Below are 20,613 nucleotides of genomic sequence, written 5' to 3' on the forward strand. Positions count from 1 at the left end.
AAACTTCACATTTTGGAACTACATACAGGTCAGAGCAAATAAGTAAGACCAGAGGGGTCGCCTACTCTGTTTGGCTCGTTATGCCAGGCTAATCTGTTGCATTCTGCTGCTGTTTCTGGTAACATCAATTTTTAGTTTACATACAGGGCAGACGTCTTGCTTTTGTATCTTCTCCTTAATTGGTGGGGACTGCTGGGCGCTTATGTCTGACATAGTTGATCAATATGCTCTTCGTCTGCAGAATGTTAAATCCACTACCATTTGTAAGCTCTTCCTTTCTTACAGCCCTTTGGCTGCGCACAGTTAGTGATTTACAGTATGGCATTGCCTTGGTGTTCTTGTTTTTGATGGAATAAGGTTTCTTAGTCGTATTTAGCACAAACTGTCGCGTATTAACATTCACTAACACTTACTGCACGACCTCCCTGAATATAGCCTATACTCTTGATTTACATAACTGAACCTTCCTAAGTCACAGTTTTTTTATACCCCTCACATAAACTGTACTCACACATTCTGTGACATGATACAAATGTTGGGTGTATTAAAATCATTCAAACAGCATAGCAATAATAAATGATGTCTTTTTACTTCCATGAAACATAATGACTTGAAATATGCTTGATTTTAATTGTTGAATATATCTCTTGTGTTGTGATAACGTTAACTTTATTGTTTGTGTGCATTAAAACAACCAGAAGTGAAATATTCTCAAATTTTTATAGGAGTTCACTTGTTCTGAATCTCTGTTTTGTTTTATATATTCGATTTCTTTTATCAGTGTTCACCATTGCTCTTTGAGATAATTTTACAAGAACAATCTAAGTAGAGAGAGAGTGTTGGCAGTAATATATTTATTCATTTATCTAAGCGATAACAGCTCCCTGTATTAACAGGCTGCCACAAAGACCGAGCATATTGTGCAATAGGCAGTTGAAAGTATAAATAATATACATATGTTGAATTTTAATGGAGTCACACAACAATGACAAGAAATGACTGTACATTTGGGATACCTAATTGAGTTCAGGCCATTCAAATGTCTTGTGTACACTTCCCCCCCTCCCCTCCAAAAAATACTGTTGCCTATAGATTTACAGTTCACCAAATAGTACAGCTGTCAACAGAGTTTTCCTGTTAATTATTATAAGTTAATTCAAGTCTCATATGTCCAGCTTCCTCCAAATACAAACTCAGAAAATTAGTCTATGCCAACTAATACATCTCCTCTGGTTGCATTATTTTTACTATATATATATAAAATAAATCTGTGATGCAACAACCCATGGAGGGCCAAGGCTTATGGTCAATCAGCTGGACTGCTGGCCTCTTGCCCACATGCCACAGTAAAGGTGAATAGTCCAACCGGTACAGGTGTGACGGGAGAATGATGATCCCCCAGCCATTATAGCTGAATTTAACTGCATGAATATAACTAGAACCAAATAATGTATTTGAAATAAGCGTTCTGAAGTAGAGACTTTTTACTCATGTCTTAGCAGCTCAGGTGGTATGGCACATAGTAATTGATAAAACATGTTCATGTAATCAGTTTTGTTAATTCAGATTTCATTTTAAACATTAAGTATTCGATTACTAAGACATGATGAAGTCGTCTCATTGTCATATTGCTACTCTCTTTTTTTGGCTATCAAATTATGATAATAGTGATTTCATTACTTTTCAGTTTAGTACAGTTTTTTTTGTTGTTGCAAAAAATAGTCTGGTAAATAACTGATTTTTCTAATTTAGTGTTTAAGTTATCTCAGATTCATGGATTCAACTCTGATTGAGGGCAGTGTTGATAGGAATACTGTGCTTCATTAGGAAGGAAGTGTCAGGGCATGCAAAAGTACCCTAATCCAAGAAAATGAGTAGCTGCAAGAAGAGCTTGCACAGAGAACGATATTCACTCCTCAGGCTTCTATGAACCACCTAATGCCAATTACAGGGCGCATTTGAAAGCATGGTCTTGAGCTGTTCGTATTGTGCAGAGTGGGTAGAAGCCAACGTGAGCATTAAATATTCTGTGTTTTATATAGTTATGATCGCGTTTTATCCCCAGGAAAGACCCGGTACTCTATTTGATAGATGACTAAGTCAACCTTGTGGCTGTGCTGGAATTCTGTCATATGATTTCATTCTTTTCTTTGGTATAGATTTTGTACTTCAACATGAGGCTCTAATTCTATGTAATTAACGCCAGTTTAGCACTAAAGGAGCCTCTATTGTGACATATAATTAATGTAATTTCTAACTAGAAACCACAGAACAGCAGGAGAGAGAGAGAGAATTTTTTTTGTAAGAAACTTTATTAAACATGTTCCATTACAGTTTGTAATACTACACATTCTGATTTACATCAATATTGCATGGCGAGAGAGAGAGGGAGGGTAGGTTTTTTTCAAATATATTGTGTTATTAGTTACTCTGCAACAAGGTTCACGTTACGTTACATGCGCTGTAATAAATCTCACTCGAAATGTCATCAAGCCAAGCCGAGTGCACATGAACGTTGCTGATAGTTTGTGCAGCTCTTCTTTGCATCTACTCTACTCCTCGCCAAGCAAGTTCCTTGCTGCACTAAAGTTGTCCCTGTGGTTTGCATCTTTATTGAGACTGCAGCTGTCTCATGGGGCTGCAAAATAGAACAGAAATAAGCTTTTATGGACTGTAGTGTTTAGAGAAGTTAAAAGCAATCTCCTCTCCCATATTCGTCTTTAGACTTTGGCTCAGTGTTCCAGATTTGTCGGACATAAAGAGTCCAAACAGAGTAGTTGACTACCTGTCTGCTCTGAAGATGGAACCTTATGTAGTTCTGAAATGGAAATGTCAAGTTCCAGGACACAGTGAATACCCAGGTACCTAATTCTAACCTCTTCTCCCATTGTAAGTGAATTAAATTTGGATTTACACTTAAATTGTAGTATTTATGAAAAGTACAGCATTAATTTTCCATTCAGGAATTTTCAGATTTAAATTTTACCAAGTCCATGCGAAATTGGTTGGTGGCTTATTTTTGTGCTGAGTACTTAACAGTGAATTTGTAATTTGTGGTCTCTTTCTCCAGAATTGTTATCATACAGTACGTAAAGACATTTTGTTTTTAAGTTGAGAACAGAGTAATAGAGATGAAAATGTTGCCTTTATTCATTTTAATTTATGAACGAAAAACTTGTTTTTTTTTTTTTTACATACAGTAAATAGCTTTTTTTTGTACATAAAGTAAATATATTATGTGGGTCAACTGCTTTATTTCTTCATCACATGATAGTCACATTTAAAATTTTTGCCACCTAAAAATCTGTTGCCTTTAGCCAAGATTGAACTCCTATTTGTTTTCTCTATTGCTGCAGCATCAGTAAACAAATGTACGAATTGTAACAAATTGACGTTTATAACATGTTGGCAGCATTGAAGAAGTCCTTTGAGCAGATGTACATCCCACAAGAACGTCAACCATTCATATACATGAGTCTGTAGTTGGACCCTAGGAATGTGGATGTGAATGTCCACCCAGCCAAACATGAAGTGCACTTTCTACACGAAGATTCCGTTATTGATAAAGTGAGAAGTGCAGTGGAGTCCAAGCTGTTGGGCTGTAACACAGCAAGGAAGTTCTATACACAGGTAAGTCATGGAAAGCAGTAAATAGTAGCACAAAGAGAAAATTACGTGCACAGATAAGTGACCTAGAACAGTGGATTGTAATACAGATGAATTCTACACAAAGTTCAGTTATCAGGAGCCGTTGATTGCAGTACAGTACATCAAAGCTTTCCACAGAGATAAGTAGTCAGGAATAGTTGACTGTAACATATTGAGAAAGTTCCGCACATAGGTAAGTGATCAGGAACAGTGAACTGTGGTGTAATCAAGTAAATACTGATTATAAAAACACTCTAAGTCACATTTTGGTTGAAAATAAGTGGAGCATTGTAATGACTACGTCACACATAGATACATCAGTCTGAGCAGAAAAACAACCGAAGTGACAGTTAATACTATGAAGCAAAAGGCATCAATATTCATCTGAAGTGCAGGATTCCAGTTGTTTTTGCAATAAACAGGAAACAGTTGGCACTACTGCAGAACTGCTCTTTATCTGGGTACAGTACTATACACGTGCAGTTGCATGTGTGTTCACTGGTGTTTATAGTAAGAAAAGAACAAAACATTCTTCGGAATATAGAAGAAATGTTGAAAAGGCCAGAATTCATGGTGGAGAACATATGAACCACAGTGGTAAGAATGTTCCTAAAAAGTGAATAGTGAAGACTGCAAATGCCAGAAAGAGGGTTTAATCCGACAAGGTATTTTAAGGGTGGTATTCATAGACATTTCGTAGCACGCGCTACGAGCGTACTAAGCTAGCCCCGGCTATCCACTGGTTACTAGTACAGAATTCAAATCATATCCTATCGCTAACACTGGTTTATGAATATGAAAAAACGTTAATAATCCACTGAAAGCCCACGCTAAAAATGTCTATGAATACTGCCCTAAAAGTCCTTGCACTAAGTGCTAAAGTGGTATTTAAATGTTCTAGTAGAATGGAATTTACATTACTTCACTCCTTTATTTCAGTTTTCGAAATGGTTAAACATAATATAACCATTATGACAGTAAAAAACATACTCTCTGCAATACAATTGAAAAAACCACATAGGCCTATTCATATATCAAATTGATTACGAACTATGCCGGTTTTGTGCAGTCATGCATGATATTTACACGTGTATGTAAAATCACTTGAGAACTAACCTAGAGAGCTGCGTATATGCGTATGGCAAATAGGTCTGAGGGATTAAAAAATTGGTGAATGCCTTTAAATATTGCTAGCAAGGATCAGCAAGACTGGTTCTTACAAGGTATATGTGCCAGTGATATAAAACGACACGGGACGAGAAATGAGAAGAAACCTAATAGAGTGAAATCTTTCAAGTATTACATCAGGTTGGAAGTACAAAAATCGAGGTATGTAGAAAAGCCTTCTTTATTATTTGAAGAGTGGAAATGGCAAAAGTTCTAAGTGCCATTCAGAAAATTTCACAGGAGACAATAAAAACTTCTCAATTTCTGAACTTAATGTTTTGTGTTCAAAATAGACACATATTTGTACAGGATATATGTTAGTATAAGACTTAAACACACTTTCTTGATAATTGGAATGTAGTATAAAATATAAAAAAATGAAACTTATAGAATATTCTAAGTACCTTGTCCATCTCACTCATAGTGTTCCAAATGCCATGTTTTGTAGTAAGGTATTACAACATGTACAGCTGTCAAAAGAAAAAGTGGCCGCTCTCATGAAACAAAGTTCCCTTCGGGTATCTTCGCTACAATTCGGAGACAGGTGATGTTACATGTTGGACCATATTGCCTGATATCTACAGTTATAATTGAAGTATTCTGTGTGTTATTCGATAGTGTAATGGTAGCGTTAAGGCTCTTATTCATGAGGTCCTGCGTTCGACTACAACCTCTTGCTTTTTATGTTCTTTTTTGTTCTCTTTTTGAGAGAGACAAACTATACATAATGGCTCCTTTCTCTTTTACGATTATTTTAGTAATTAACATCAGGTTCATTAATATATTATGCCATGACTTTATCATTATGATATTGTGGCTGCAAATGGAAAGAAAAAAGATTTTATTCTCAATAAAAATATCTTCCGTGGCATAAACAAAACAAATTTACTGCCGTCGGCCTTAAAACATTCAAACAATTAAGCATTCAAAAAACAAAACAAAAAGCCACAATTCAATATTTAGTCTATCTTCCTCTTATCTCGATCATCTTGCAGTCGAGTGAGCATGGAATTGACTAATCTTTGCAAATAGCAACTGTTCTTAGACACGATATTCCAGGCATTCTGAACATACATACATAAGTGTTCTGTCCATGGGCAGGTCTTTCATTGCAAACCTAGCAATCTCCAATCTTTCCTATTTTCTGCCTTCCTCTTAGTCTCCGCATATGATCCACATATCCTAATGTCGTCTATTATTCTTTTCAACCAGAGAACCAACCAATTCCTTTTTCTGTTTCTAATCAGTTTCAGCATCATTCTTTCTTCACTCACTTTTTCAAACACAATTTTATTTCTTATTCTGTCTGTCCACTTCACACGCACCGTTCTTCTCCACATCCACATTTCAAATGCTTCAATTCATTTCTCTTCATTTCGTCGTAATGTCCATGTTCCTTCCCCATACAATGCCACACTCCACACAAAGCACTTCACTGGTCTCTTCCTTAGTTCTTTTTCCAGAGGTCCGCAGAAGATCCTTCTTCTTCTATTAAAAGCTTCCTTTGTTCATGTTTGCAGTTTTTCTTGGGAAGGATAGGCCTAAATGCGGTAACATCCCGTTGCTTTCCGCACACCACTATCTCTTTCGCATCTTATTAAATTCCAGGGGTCCCAAGCGTGGAGATGAGGAGAGTGGATTTGACTAATTGGGCCCTACAGACTTCACCGAAAGTCACGGCAAGGGTTAAATATTAATTCTATCAGGATGTTTGACTCGATCAGAGATCGGGAAATCTCAATTACCCTTTGCCCCCTGCATCCTGGACTAGCTTCTACGAATCATCAGAAAATCTTAGGGTGTGACTGGGCCAATTTTTCCGAAAATGTTTCCACACTTTTGCCCTCGTAGCTCAGCGGACGAACGTCGTAATTTAGATGTCAACGTCTCAGGTTCAATTCCTCGTTACTCCTTTTCATTTTATTGTGGTTCAAGATAGTATAATGTAATAATATAAAAAGAAAAACTAATAGGCCTACTAGTATTATGCAACTGGATTTTTCCAAACTTAATATTAAATTTATGTTATTTATATCGCTAAAGAACGATTACAATATTAATAACTTGAATATTATTTATACAGTATCACTAAAGAACAATAACAGAATATAAATGATAAATATCACTTTGTTTAATTAATATAAGATATTATATAATACGTATTTAATTATCTAAATAAAATAACCTATTTTACAAAGAAAGATGGTTATTTGTGTTATAATAATTACTTACATAAAATACAGATTATTTATATTGCGAAAGAACAATAACAATATAAATAACTTGAATATTATTTTATAATGCTAATGAAAGAAAACAATACAAATGATAACTTGAATATTATTTATATTGTTAAAGAATGATAACAATATAAAAAACGTGAATATTATTCATATCGGAATTTCACAGATTTATTATAGATGTATTTAAGAAATTGTAGAAGAATAGTAATTAGTAACAGTGCCCTATTTATTCTTCTTGGAGCCAAATTTGTAACTTTTAAAAGTGTGGTTACTCTGTTGAAGTGTGTGTGTTGCAACGGATGCTTGATTTGTTATGTATGTGGGTCAGTTATGGGATGCTTGATGTCGTCACAATGTCTAATTATAGTTTGATTGTGTTTGTGTGACTATTGTGTATTAATTTATGATGTATGGTACGGAAAGCTACATATTTGTGTTATAGAAGTATTACGTATGTGTGTTGTTAATGTTTTTGTATGTTTCAAATTGATAACTGATATTTGTTTTGCAATCGCAATGCCTAATTTACGGATTGTTTATGTTTTGTTTACATCGCGTAAGCTAATTTAATTTTCTTTTCCATTTCTCTTTATGCTTATCTTTTTTGTGTATAAAACTATAGCCCTAACATACATATGTAAAATAGGGCTAACCCCTATTGGAGATACAATAATACTTATTATTCATATCGTTATAATACGATAACAGAATACAAATGATGACTTGAATTTTATTCATATCTCTAAAGAACGATAACAAAATATAAATAACGTGATATCCATAAAGAACGATAACTGGATATAAATGATAATTTGAATATCATTTACATCGCTAAAGAACGATTAAAAAATAAAATGAAAACTTGAAGAAGGCCCAAACCCATAACCTTTGAATCATTAAACAAGCACTCTACCGCTGGTCTACGAGGCGCAGATATGGAACACTTTCATAGTTCCAGAACTGCTTGTACAAGCACATGCATCGTGTAACATCACCGCGACCCGAAGTGGCCTTTGAAAATATTCGCTGTTCGCGAGTGCGGCTACTTTTTTTTTTGACAACTGTACATCACAAAGGCGTGATAATATAAGATCTGTAGACTAAAAAAAAAAGTCTTATTATATAGTCGCGATGCTGTTATTCCCGGCGTGACTCCTCCTCTTTGCTTACGTCTTAGGAAGTGAAAGCTCTATAAGGTCTAGGTAGGTAGTATCGTTCGCCATTTTTGTTCTTTCATTGCCGAGCTACCATACGAGGAATCTATTTGCCACACCGTTAAACATTATCATGTCGTAGCTCCTATGATAATAAATCAAACGCACTGTAATTGAGCAAATAATTGAGTGGCATATAATGTCTTTGTGTGCTTTCTGCGAACGCCAACGAAAGAGCCAAAATGGCGGGCGATTATATTAAGTATTTATCGAGCTTTAAGAGATGAATAGCATCTTCATCAGTGAATTACAAGATGCACACGTTTAAATGTAGCTGACCTGCAACGCGATTGGCTGCCGGAAATTAGAGCGACGGGACTATAGTTTCAGGATTACTGTTCCAATACTCAGTTTCTGCAAAGTTCTTCATAAAAAGAACCTTTGCATAGTCTGGTAGAAACGATATCATGTTTTTCAGATCTGCTATTTTAGCAACTGGTAACATAGGTTGTGGGAATACATGCAGAAAAGTGTCTCTTATCTTAGTAGGAAGTTTTCCTGTCCTCATAATGTTCATCACCTTCCACTTTAGGTTTCTGTGAGTTTGCTTGGTAAGAAGCTTTCCTGGTAACTATTTAGTTACATGAATCATATTTAATTTTGAGATCTCACATTTTGAGGTCGTAATGACAGAATCTGCAGCATATTTCAGATCGAAGAAATCATCAGATTCAATCTCCATGACATTGAAGATGTCGAGCAGTTTCCACAACATAATGCAAATCTCTTGGAATGCATGCCTTGCAGACTCTCTTTCTCATCTCAGTAAGACCAAAATCACGGTCGCAGGTCAAGGGCAGGTCTTTCACTGCAAGCCCAGCATTCTCCAGTCTTTCCTATTTTCTGCCTTCCTCTTTGTCTCCATATATGATTCATATATCTTAATGTTGTGTATCATCTGATATCTTCTTCTCAACCAATGACCCAGCCAATTCCTTTTCCTCTCTCTGATCAGTTTCAGCATCATTCTTTCTTCATGCAGTCTTTCCAACACAGCTTCGTTTCTTACTCTGTCCATTTCACATGCTCCATCCTTCTCCATATCCACATTTGAAATGCTTCTATTCGCTTCTCTCCACTTCGTTGTAATGTCCGTGTTTCTGTCATGATGTACCAAAAACATAATAAGGAAAGTCATTACGCGATTTTTGTTTTGACCTGCGCAATTATCAGACTAATTGACTAATTTTCTCTTGTTCAAATACCCTCCTTCATTTATTAATTTCAATAAGCATGATGCAACTTCATTAGTCCCACGAGAGGCAATGCTCTCATCCCACATACACATAACACGATCATGAGGATCTGCAACATGTAAGCCTAAATCATAACAATTGAGCTGTCTGCTATAAAACATGTTGCTGTGGGTAAGGTTTGGAACTAGTAACACTTGCTGAAGATCAACTGAAATTACTGTTGTTTCACTGTGTGGAAAACGTGCATCATAACAGTCTCAAGTACTTCCTTACATTTTGTATGGCGTAAGTCTCGATACCTTTTCACATCACGGGACTGAGTCTGTTTTGAAATCGCATTGCTGTGAACATGAAGAAAGAGAATTCGTTGAAATCGCTGTACGTTGAATAAGAAAAAGAGAGAAATCGTTGATATCACTGCGCGGTGATCATAAAGAAAGAGAAATCATTGAAATCGCTGTACGTTGAATACGAAACAAAGACAAATCGTTGCAATCGCTGTACCTTGAATACGAAAAATAGAGAAATCGTTGAAATCGCTTTATGTCGAATAAGAAAAAAAGAGAAATCGTCGAAATCGCTCTACGCTAATACGAAAAATAGAGATTTCGTTGAAATATTTGTACACTACATACGAAAAATAGACAAATCGTTGAAATCGCTATACGCTGAATACGAAAAAAGAGAAAAGGTTGAAATCGCTGTACGCTGAATACGAAAAAAATGAAATCTTTGAAATCTCTGCACGCTGAATATGAAAAAAAAGAGAAATCGTTGAAATCGCTGTACGCCAAAAAAGAAAAAAAGAGAATTCGTTGAAATAGCTGTAAGCTGAATATGAAAGAAAATCGTTGAAATCGCTGTACGCTGAATACGAAAAAAATAAGAAATCGTTGTTATCGCTGTGCGGTGAACATGAAAAAAGAGAAATCTTTGAAATCGCTGTACGTTTTATACGAAAAATAGACAAATCGTTGAAATCGCTGTAAGTTGAATACGAAAAAAAGAGAAATCGTTGAAATCGCTGTACGTTCAATATGAAAAAAGAAAAATCGTTGAAATCGCTGTATGCTGAATAAGAAAAAAAGAGAAAACGTTGAAATCGCTATAAGTTGAATAAGAAAAAAGAGAAATCGTTGAATCGCTATACGTTGATTAAGAAAAAAGAGAAATCGTTGAAATCGCTGTACACTGAATACTAAAAAACAGAAATCGTTGAAATGGCTGTACGTTGTATACGAATAATGAGAAATCGTTGAAATCGCTATATAGCGAATACGAAAAAAAGAGAAATCGTTGAAATCACTCTACGTTGAATGAGAAAAAAAGGGAAATCGTTCAAATCGCATTGCATTGAATAGGAAAAAAATAGAAATCGCTGTACCCTGAATACGAAAAAAAGAGAAATTGTTGAAATCTCTGTACGCCGTACACGAAAAAATAGAAACCGTTCAAATCGCTAAACACGAAATAAGGTAAACCGCTGAAATCGCTGTACGTTGAATACGAAAAAAAGAGAAAACTTTGAAATCGCTGTACACTGAATACGAAAAAAAAAGATATCGTTGAAATCGCTGTGCGCTGAACCCAAAATAAAGGAAATCGTTGAAATCGCTGTACGTTGAATAAGAAAAAGAGAAGTCGTTGAAATCGCTGTACGTTGAATACGAAAAAAAGAGAAATTGTTGAAATCGCTGTACTCTGAATAAGAAAAAAGGAGAAATCGTTAAAATCACTGTACGTAGAATACGAAAAAAAGGGAAATCGTTGAAATCGCTAGCGCAAATAGGAAAAAAAGAGAAATCGTTGAAATCGCGCTACGCTAAATACGAAAAAAAGACATCTTTGAAATCGCTGTGCGATGAACACTTAAAAAGAGAAATCGTTATAATCGCTGTACGTAGAATATGAAAAAAAGAGAATCCGATGAATTCGCTCTACGATGAATAGGAAAAAGAGAGAAATCGTTGAAATCGTTGTAAGCTGAATACGAAAAAAAAAACAGAAATCGTTCAAATCACTGTATGCTGAATACGAAAGAAAATCGTTGAAATAGATATGCGCTGAATACCGAAAAAATATCTTTGAAATCGCTGTACGCAGAATACGAAAAAAGGGAAGTCTTTGAAAACGCTGTTCGTTGAATACGAAAAAAAGAGAAATCGTTGAAATCTCTGTACGCTGAATAAGAAAAAAAGAGAATTCGTTGAAATCGCTGTACGCTGAATACGGAAAAAAAGAAAATTCGTTCAAATCGCTTTGCGGTGAACATGAAAAAAGAGAAATCGTTGAAATCGCTGTACGTTGAATACGAAAAAAAGAGAAAGCGGTGAACATGAGGAAAGAGAATTCGTTGAAATCGCTGTACGTTGAATAAGAAAAAAAGAGAAATCGTTGATATCACTGTGCGGTGATCATAAAAAAAGAGAAATCGTTGAAATCGCTGTACGTTGAATACGAAACAAAGACAAATCGCAGTACCTTCAATACGAAAAATAGAGAAATCTTTGAAATCACTTTACGCTGAATACGAAAAAAAGAGAAATCGTCGAAATCCTTCTACGCTATTACGAAAAAAGAGAAATCGTTGAAATATTTGTACACTGAATACGAAAAAAAAACAAATTGTTGAAATCGCTGTACGATGAATACGAAAAAAGAGAAAAGGTTGTAATCGCTGTACGCTGAATACGGAAAAAATGAAATCTTTTAAATCTCTGCACGCTGAATATGAAAAAAAGAGAAATCGTTGAAATCGCTGTACGCCAAATGAGAAAAAAAAGAGAAATCGTTGAAATAGCTGTACGCTGAATATGAAACAAAATCGTTGAAATAGTTGTACGCAGAATACGCAAAAAAATCGTTGAAATCGCTGTACGCTGAATACGAAAAAAAATCGTTGAAAACGCAGTACGCTGAATACGAAAAAAATCGTTGAAATCGTGCTACACTAAATGCGAAAAAAGGCAAATCTTTGAAATCGCTGTGCGATGAACACTTAAAAAGAGAAATCGTTATAATCGCTGTACTTAGAATATGAAAAAAAGATAAATCGATGAAATCGCTGTACGATGAATAGGAAAAAGAGAGAAATCGTTCAAATCGTTGTAAGCTGAATACGAAAAAAAGAGAAATCGTTCATATCGCTGTAGGCTGAATACGAAAGAAAATCGTCGAAATAGATATGCGCTGAATACCGAAAAAAAATTGTTGAAATCGCTGTACGCAGAATACGAAAAAAGAGAAATCTTTGAAAACGCTGTTCGTTGAATACGAAAATAAGAGAAATCGGTGTACGCTGAATAAGGAAAAAAAGAGAATTCTTTGAAATCGCTGTACGTTGAATAGGAAAAAAAGAGAATTCGTTGAAGTGGCTGTGCGGTGAACATGAAGAAAGAGAATTCGTTGAAATCGCTGTACGTTGAATGAGAGAAAAAGAGAAATCGTTGAAATCGCTGTGCGGTGATCATAAAAAAAGAGAAATCTTTGAAATCGCTGTACGTTGAATAAGAAAAAAAGAGAAATCGTTGCAATCGCTGTACGTTGAATAGGAAAAATAGAGAAATCATTGAAATCGCTTTACGCTGAATACGAAAAAAGAGAAATCGTCGAAATCGCTCTTCGCTAATACGAAAAAAAGGGAAATCGTTGAAATATCTGTACACTGAATACGAAAAAAATACAAATTGTTCAAATCGCTGTACGCTGAATACGAAAAAAAAATAATAAAACTTTGAAACCGCTGTACGCTGAATACGAAAAAAATGAAATCTTTGAAATCTCTGCACGCTGAATATGAAAAAATGAGAAATCGTTGAAATCGCTGTACGCCAAATAAGAGAAAAAGAGAAATCGTTGAAATAGCTGTACGCTGAATATGAAAGAAAATCGTTGAAATAGCTGTACGTAGAATACGGAAAAAAATCGTTGAAATCGCAGTACGCTGAATACGAAAAAAATCGTTGAAATTGCTATACGCTGAATAGGAGAAAAATTCATTGAAATAGATGTACGATGAATACGGAAAAAACGTTGAAATATTTGTACGCTGAACACGAAAAAAATCGCTGAAGTCGCTGTACACTGAATACGAAAAAAAGAGAAATCGTTGAAATTGCTGTACGCTCAATACGAAAAAAAAAAATAGAAATATTTGAAGACTCTGTACGTTGAATACGGAAAAAAAAAATAATCCTTGAAATCGCTCTACTCTGAATACAAAAATGTATGGTTGAAATAGCTGTACGTTGAATACGAAAGAAAGAGGATTCGTTGAAATCGCTGTACGCTGAATACGAAAAAAGAGAATTCATTGAAATCGCTGCACGCTGAATAGGAAAAAAATAGTTGAAATAACTGTACGTTGAATACAATAAACAAGAGAAATCGTTGAAATAACTGTACGTTGAATACGAAAAAAAGAGAAATCGCTGTTCACTGAATAAGAAAAAAATAGTTGAAATAGTGGTACGCTGAATACGAAAAAAAATAGAAATCGTTGCAATAGCCATACGCTGAATACAGAAACAAAAAAAAAAAACAAAAAAAAAACACCGTAGAAATCTCAGTACGCTGAATACGAGAAGGAAGATACCATTGAAATCGCTGTACGCTGAATACGAAAGAAGGAGAATTCATTGAAGTTGATGCACGGTGAATAGGAAAAAAATGGTTGAAATAGCTGTAGGTTGAATACGAAAAAAAAAGAGAAATCGTTGAAGTAGCTGTACGTTGAATACGAAAAAAAGAGATATCGCTGTACACTGAATACGAAAAGAAATAGTGGAATTAGCGGTACGCAGAATACGAAAAGAAGAGATATCGTTGAAATAGCTGTACGCTGAATACGAAAAAAAGATACCGTTGAAATCGCTGTACGCTGAATACAAAAAAAGTACCACCCCTAAACGCTGAATGCAATTCGTAAATTGAGCTGGACGTCCTTTTATGTTATTTACCTTGGGTATGCGGACGAAAAACTGACTAATTTCAGAGGATACTAACGAAATATGACGAATTATATTAATTGTGTCTCATAATAGTCTGAGTCCACATCTGTGGAGTAACGGTCAGCGACGCGCTGGCCGCGAAACCATGTGGCCCGGGTTCGATTCCCGGTCGGGGCAATTTACTTGGTTGAGGTTTTTTCCGGGGTTTTCCCTCAACACAATATGAGGAAATGCTGGGTAACTTTCGGTGCTGGACCCCTGACCAGAGACCTGCAAGAGAGCGATGCTTAACGATATCTGAGATCGGTTTTACCGAATGCACTTCGTGTGTAATCGCTCGAGCTCGGGTTTGGCCTGCGCTCGCTCGAGCTCGCCCGGGGGATCGCTCCCCTGTCGGAACGAGCGCTCGCTTCAACCACTGTACGCGAAGCAGTATGCTACAGTACTACGTAGTGCAGTATTGGTAAAAATCGAATGAATTCGTATGATTATCAAAACCATTCGAAATAATTGAAATATTCACAATATCACTTGATTATTCATTGATTTTGCTTACCACCACAACAAGCCGTATGAAGTTACACAAAATATGTACTCGCATAACAGAATATGTTCCATTTTAAGATAATGATAAGAGCTTCGAGTTCAGAATCATATGACGCAAAAATAGAATGATAAGCTTCGAATGTTCTGTGTGGTTGTAGCGTACTGACTCTTCTAACAGCCCCAGTATCTGACCCTGATCTTTATTAAATTAAACACCTGACCTACATGGCGATAAGAAAAAAGAGCGCTGCTCTCAGGCTATAGGCCTACGTATAGAATGACTAATCAACATACTGCAATGTTATTGAACAATTCATTCATGCATTCGAATGATTTAATCCTACAATGGAATAATCATAGAAATCATTCGATTGTTTTCAACAATTATATATTTTAGTGGAAATTTAATTAATTACACATTTTTCTTTGTTTAGATTGAAACAGCCTGAAATGATTTTCTGTATAAATATATTTCATTCCTACTCAGTTTAACAATTAACTTCAAAAACAAACTGAGACACAAATTTAATCGTGATAATATTGTAAATGCAAATGAAATGTTTGGTTATATTACTATAAAATGTATATAAAACCGAGAAATTACATTTAATAAGTGATAACTAAAAATGTCTATCGAAGTATGAAATGCAAATAATAAATTAGTAGCGATATATTTTGTTTCATCTCGGACGTAATATGAACTTTACTCATTAACTTGGGAATATTTTTATTTTAGTAGGTTATTTTACGACGCTTTGTCAACATCTGAGGTTATTTAGCGTCTGAATGAAATGAAGGTGATAATGCCGGTGAAATGAGTCTGGGGTCCAGCACCGAAAGTTACCCAGCATTTGCTCGTATTGGGTTGAGGGAAAACCCCGGAAAAAACGTTAACCAGGTAACTTGCCCCGACCGGGATTCGAACCCGGGCCACCTGGTTTCACGCTGACCGTTACTCCACAGGTGTGGACAATCCTATGTACTTTAAGGTATTCTTATCGCTTACTTCTCCGAATTTAGTCCAAGCAGAGCTAGTAGGTAACTGCTTTCCCTTTTCTTCCACTACTCTGACTCTGCTGATTTAACTTTATTTTCGGCATATACTTTTGACATCGTGTCTTGTAATCTTTTACCATCAACAGAGACGGTGTCCGAGCCTCTGCTTGAGATCGACGTCGATACTATTGAATCATCTTCAACATTCGTTTTGATGAAACGTACTATCAGACAGGCCTACAATTCACCTACTGCTACAGGAAGAGCACTCATGAACACCGAGCGCTCGTCCTCAGACCCGATCGCTCGGTGTGTTGCCTTACTTCGTGATTTATCGGAACTATTCGTATATGATCGCTATTCATTGAGTCAGTGCCTTCCTGGACTGATAACGATATCCCGCGCTCGCTCTCTTGCAGGTCTCTGCCCCTGACTCATTTCACCGGCATTATCACCTTCATCTCATTCAGACGCTAAATAACCTAAGAAGTTGATAAAGCGTCGTAAAATAACCTACTAAAAAATAATAGTCTGATCAGTGTAATATCTAACTAATCAGCGATGTATGCAATGGAAGGGGAAATGAACTTGCCATTCTACCCCATTATCTCTTGGCTTAATTGCCTCATGAGTAATGAATTATGAGGTTCAGGTCTGTTTTAGGACTGTTGGCTAAACAACAATTTGAAATGACGCTTAATAAAGGCTGACAAAAATAAACTGTGATTGATGATGGGCTATGACGACGAGGAGGATGATTATGACGAGTTAAGATTGATGATGTATTATGACGGTTAATGGAGGATTACAGACGAATTATATGATACGATGATCCAGTACGACGAATAATGGAGCATGACTGATGAATGGTGATTGACGACCAATATTGACGAGTTACGAGGACGAAGAATTGTGGTGGATAACTTACGATGAATTGTGGCAGACAACCTATGATAATGAATAATGTTGGATGACGAACTATGGTGACGTATAATGTCTGATGACGATGACCTACCATGACGAGTAATAGAGGATGACTACAATGAATAAAATAAAATAATTATAATTATAATGGGTGACGGATAATTACGAATTACGAGTAATAGGGAAGAAGTCTGAATAATTTTAGAGGACAGCGAATACTTCTGATGGACTGTGAAGAATATTAGGATTTACAGTAATGCAGGGTAGGCTACCTACAGAATTAATACCTTCTTCAACCAACATTCCCTGACAATTTTCATCGCATTCCCAGGCCGTTCTCAAAAAAAATATTATTATTATTAATTATTACTATTATTATTAATTATTACTATTATTATTATTATTATTATTAAATCTAACAGGCAATATTATTTAAACTGTACAGTATTATTACTCCTATTTCGGCCTCCTCCTCCCCTCTAGCCGACCTTACCTCGCCTATTGTTCTTTCCTTTTTTTTAATTTTCAAAATATATATAATTACAATAAAATATATCCTAAAGTAGAGAAGAGTAATAATACTGTACATATTACAAAGTGTAATATGTCTAACTAAATAGAGTACAAGTTGATTTAATATAAATGCATGCAAAAGATTTAGTCAACAGAGTTACACAGTCCTCTAGGAGAGCAAATCCTTTTTCTTAAACCATTAGTTGCATTTATAATAACAATAAACATTTAATAGGGAAAAAGAGCATTCTGCGGAACTCTAGAAAAACTACTAATGGAGAGACTAGTGAATTGCTTTGTGTGGAGTGTGACAATGTATAAGGAGGAAACATAGACATTGCGACGAAGTGAAGAGAAGAGACTAGAGTCATTTGAAATGTAGATATGGAGAAGAACGGATGGTGGGAAACAGACAGACAGAATAAGAAATGATGCTGTGTTGGAAAGACAGGGTGAAGAAAGTGTGATGCTGAAAATGATCAGGATGATAAAAAGGAATTGCCTGGGTCAAGGGCTAAGAAGAAACTGTCAACAGAAGGATGCACTGGTAGGAATGGTGACCGAACGAAATAAAATATTTGAAATTGCACAACGATGATAGGGAAAAAATTGTAGGATTGTCTGTACGGTGAATACGAAAAAAACCGTTGAAATCACTGTACGCTGAATAAAAAAAAAACGTTGAAATCGCTGTACGCTGAATGAGAAAAAAATTGTTGAAATAGCTGTACGCTGAATACGAAAAAGAGAAAAACCGTTGAAATCGCTGTAAGCTGAATACCAACAAGAGAGAAATCGTTGAAATCGCTGTACGTTGAATACGTAAAAAAGAGAAATCGTTAAAATCGCTATACGCTGAATACGAAAAAAAAGTGAAATCGTAAAAATCCCTGTAGGACCAAAACGAAAAAAAAAACCGTTGAAATCGCTGTACGCTGAAAACGAAAGAAAACCGTTGAAATAGCTGTACGCTGAATACGAAAAGAATATCGTTGAAATCGCTGTAAGCTGAATACGGAAAAAAGAGAAATCGTTTTAATCGCTGTAGTATGAATACGAAAAAAAGAGAAATCGTTGAAATGGCTATACGCTAAACATGAAAGAAAATCGTTGAAATAGCTGTATGCTGACTACGAAAAAAAATCTTTGAAATCGCTGTACGCTGAATACGAAAAAAACGTTGAAATCGCTGTACGCTCAATACGAAAAAAAGAGAAATCGTTAAACTCGCTGTACGTTGAATATGAAAAAAGAGAAATCGTTGAAATCGCTATACGCTGAATACGAAAAAAAAGAGGAATCGTTGAAATCTCTGTACGCTGAATACGAAAAAGAAGAGAAACCTTTTAAGTCCTGTGCGCTGAACACGAAAAAAGAGAAGTCGTTGAAATCGCTGTACGTTGAATACGAAAAAGGGGAAAGCGTTGAAATCGCTGTACGTTGAATACGGAAAAAGGAGAAATTGTTGAAATCGCTGAACGCTGAATACGAAAAAAAGAGAAATCGTTGAAATCGCTGTTCGCTGAATACGAAAAAAAAGAGAAATCTTCGTAATCGCTGAGATCTTAACACGTAAAAAGAGAAATCGTTAAAATCGCTGTACGTAGAATATGAAAAAAATAGACATCGATGAAATCGCTGTACGTTGAATAGGAAAAAGAGAGAAATCGTTGAAATCGTTGTACGCTGAATACGAAAAATAGAGCAATCGTTGAAATCGCTATACGCTGAATACAAAAAAATAGAAATCGTTGAATTCGCTGTGCGCTGAACACGAAAAAAAAGAAATCGCTGAAATCGCCGAAGGTTGAATACGAAAAAAAGAGAAATCTTTGAAATCGCTGTACGCTGAATACGAAAAAAAGAGAATTCGTTGAAATCGCTCTACGCTGAATACGGAAAAAGGAGAATTCGTTCAAATCGCTGTCCGTTGAACATGAAAAAAGAGAAATCGTTGAAATCGCTGTACGTTGATTAAGAAAAAAAAGGATCGTTGAAATCGCTGTGCGGTGAACATGTAAGAGAATTCGATGAAATCGCCGTACGTTGCATACGAAAAAACGAGAAATCGTTCAAATCGCTGTGCGGTGATCATAAAAAAGGGAAATCGTTGAAATCGCTGTGCGGTGAACATGAAAAAAGAGAAATCGTTGAAATCGCTCTACGTCGAATACGAAAAAAAGAGAAATCGTTGCAATCGCTGCACGTTGAATACGAAAAATAGAGAAATCGTTGAAATCGCTGTACACTGAATACGAAAAAAAGACAAATAGTTGAAATCGCTGTACCCTGAATGCGAAAAAAGAGATCGTTGAAATCGCTGTACGCTGAATACGAAAAAAATGAAATCTTTGAAATCTCTGTACGCTGAATATGAAAAAAAGAGAAATCGTTGAAATCGCTGTACGCTAAATAAGAAAAAAAGACAAATCGTTGAAATAGGTGTACGCTGAATATGAAAGACAATCGTTGAAATTGCTGTATGCTAAATACGAAAAAAATTGTTGAAATCGCTGTACGCTGAATACGAAAAAAATCGTTGAAATCGCAGTACGCTGAATACTAAAAAATCGTTGAAATCACTGTGCGCTGAATAGGAGAAAAATTAATAGAAATAGCTGTACGATGAATACGAAAAAAAAACATTGAAATAGTTGTACGCTGAATACGAAAAAAAATCGTGGAAATCGCTGTACGCTGAATACAAAAAAAGAGAAATCGTTGAAATTGCTGTACGCTGAATACGAAAAATAATAGAAAGAGTTGAACACGCTTTACGTTGAATGCGGAAAAAAGTAATCCTTGAAATTGCTGTACCCTGAATACAAAAAATATGGTTGAAATAGCTGTACGTTGAATACGAAAGAAAGAGGAATCGTTGAAATCCCTGTATGCTGAATACGAAAAAAGAGAATTCATTGAAATCGCTGCACGCTGAATAGGAAAAAAAGGTTGAAATTGCTGTACGTTGAATACGAAAAACATGAGAAATCGTTGAAATAGCTGTACGTTGAGTACGAAAAAAAGAGAAATCGCTGTACAATGAATACGAAAAAAAATAGTTGAAATAGCGGTAGGCTGAATACGAAAAAAAGAGAAATCTTTGAAATAGCTGTACGCTGAATACCAAAACAAAAAAAAGCACCGTAGAAATCGCTGTACGCTGAATACGAGAAGGAAGATACCATTGAAATCGCTGTACGCTGAATACGAAAAA

General features: G+C 35.7%; 1 long non-coding RNA gene across 6 annotated transcripts in view; it reads left to right on the forward strand.

Annotated features, from left to right (window-relative positions):
* The window catches only part of LOC138715437 (uncharacterized), a 125,627-nt gene that overhangs the window by 11,971 nt on the left and 93,043 nt on the right, over positions 1-20,613 (forward strand). For all 6 annotated transcript variants that reach the window (XR_011336334.1, XR_011336338.1, XR_011336333.1 and 3 more), the window contains exon 3: positions 3,413-3,630. This is a non-coding gene — a long non-coding RNA (uncharacterized lncRNA). The remainder of the gene's footprint in view (positions 1-3,412; positions 3,631-20,613) is intronic.

This window comes from Periplaneta americana, chromosome 15 (assembly GCF_040183065.1).
Source record: "Periplaneta americana isolate PAMFEO1 chromosome 15, P.americana_PAMFEO1_priV1, whole genome shotgun sequence".
Taxonomy (NCBI): domain Eukaryota; kingdom Metazoa; phylum Arthropoda; class Insecta; order Blattodea; family Blattidae; genus Periplaneta; species Periplaneta americana.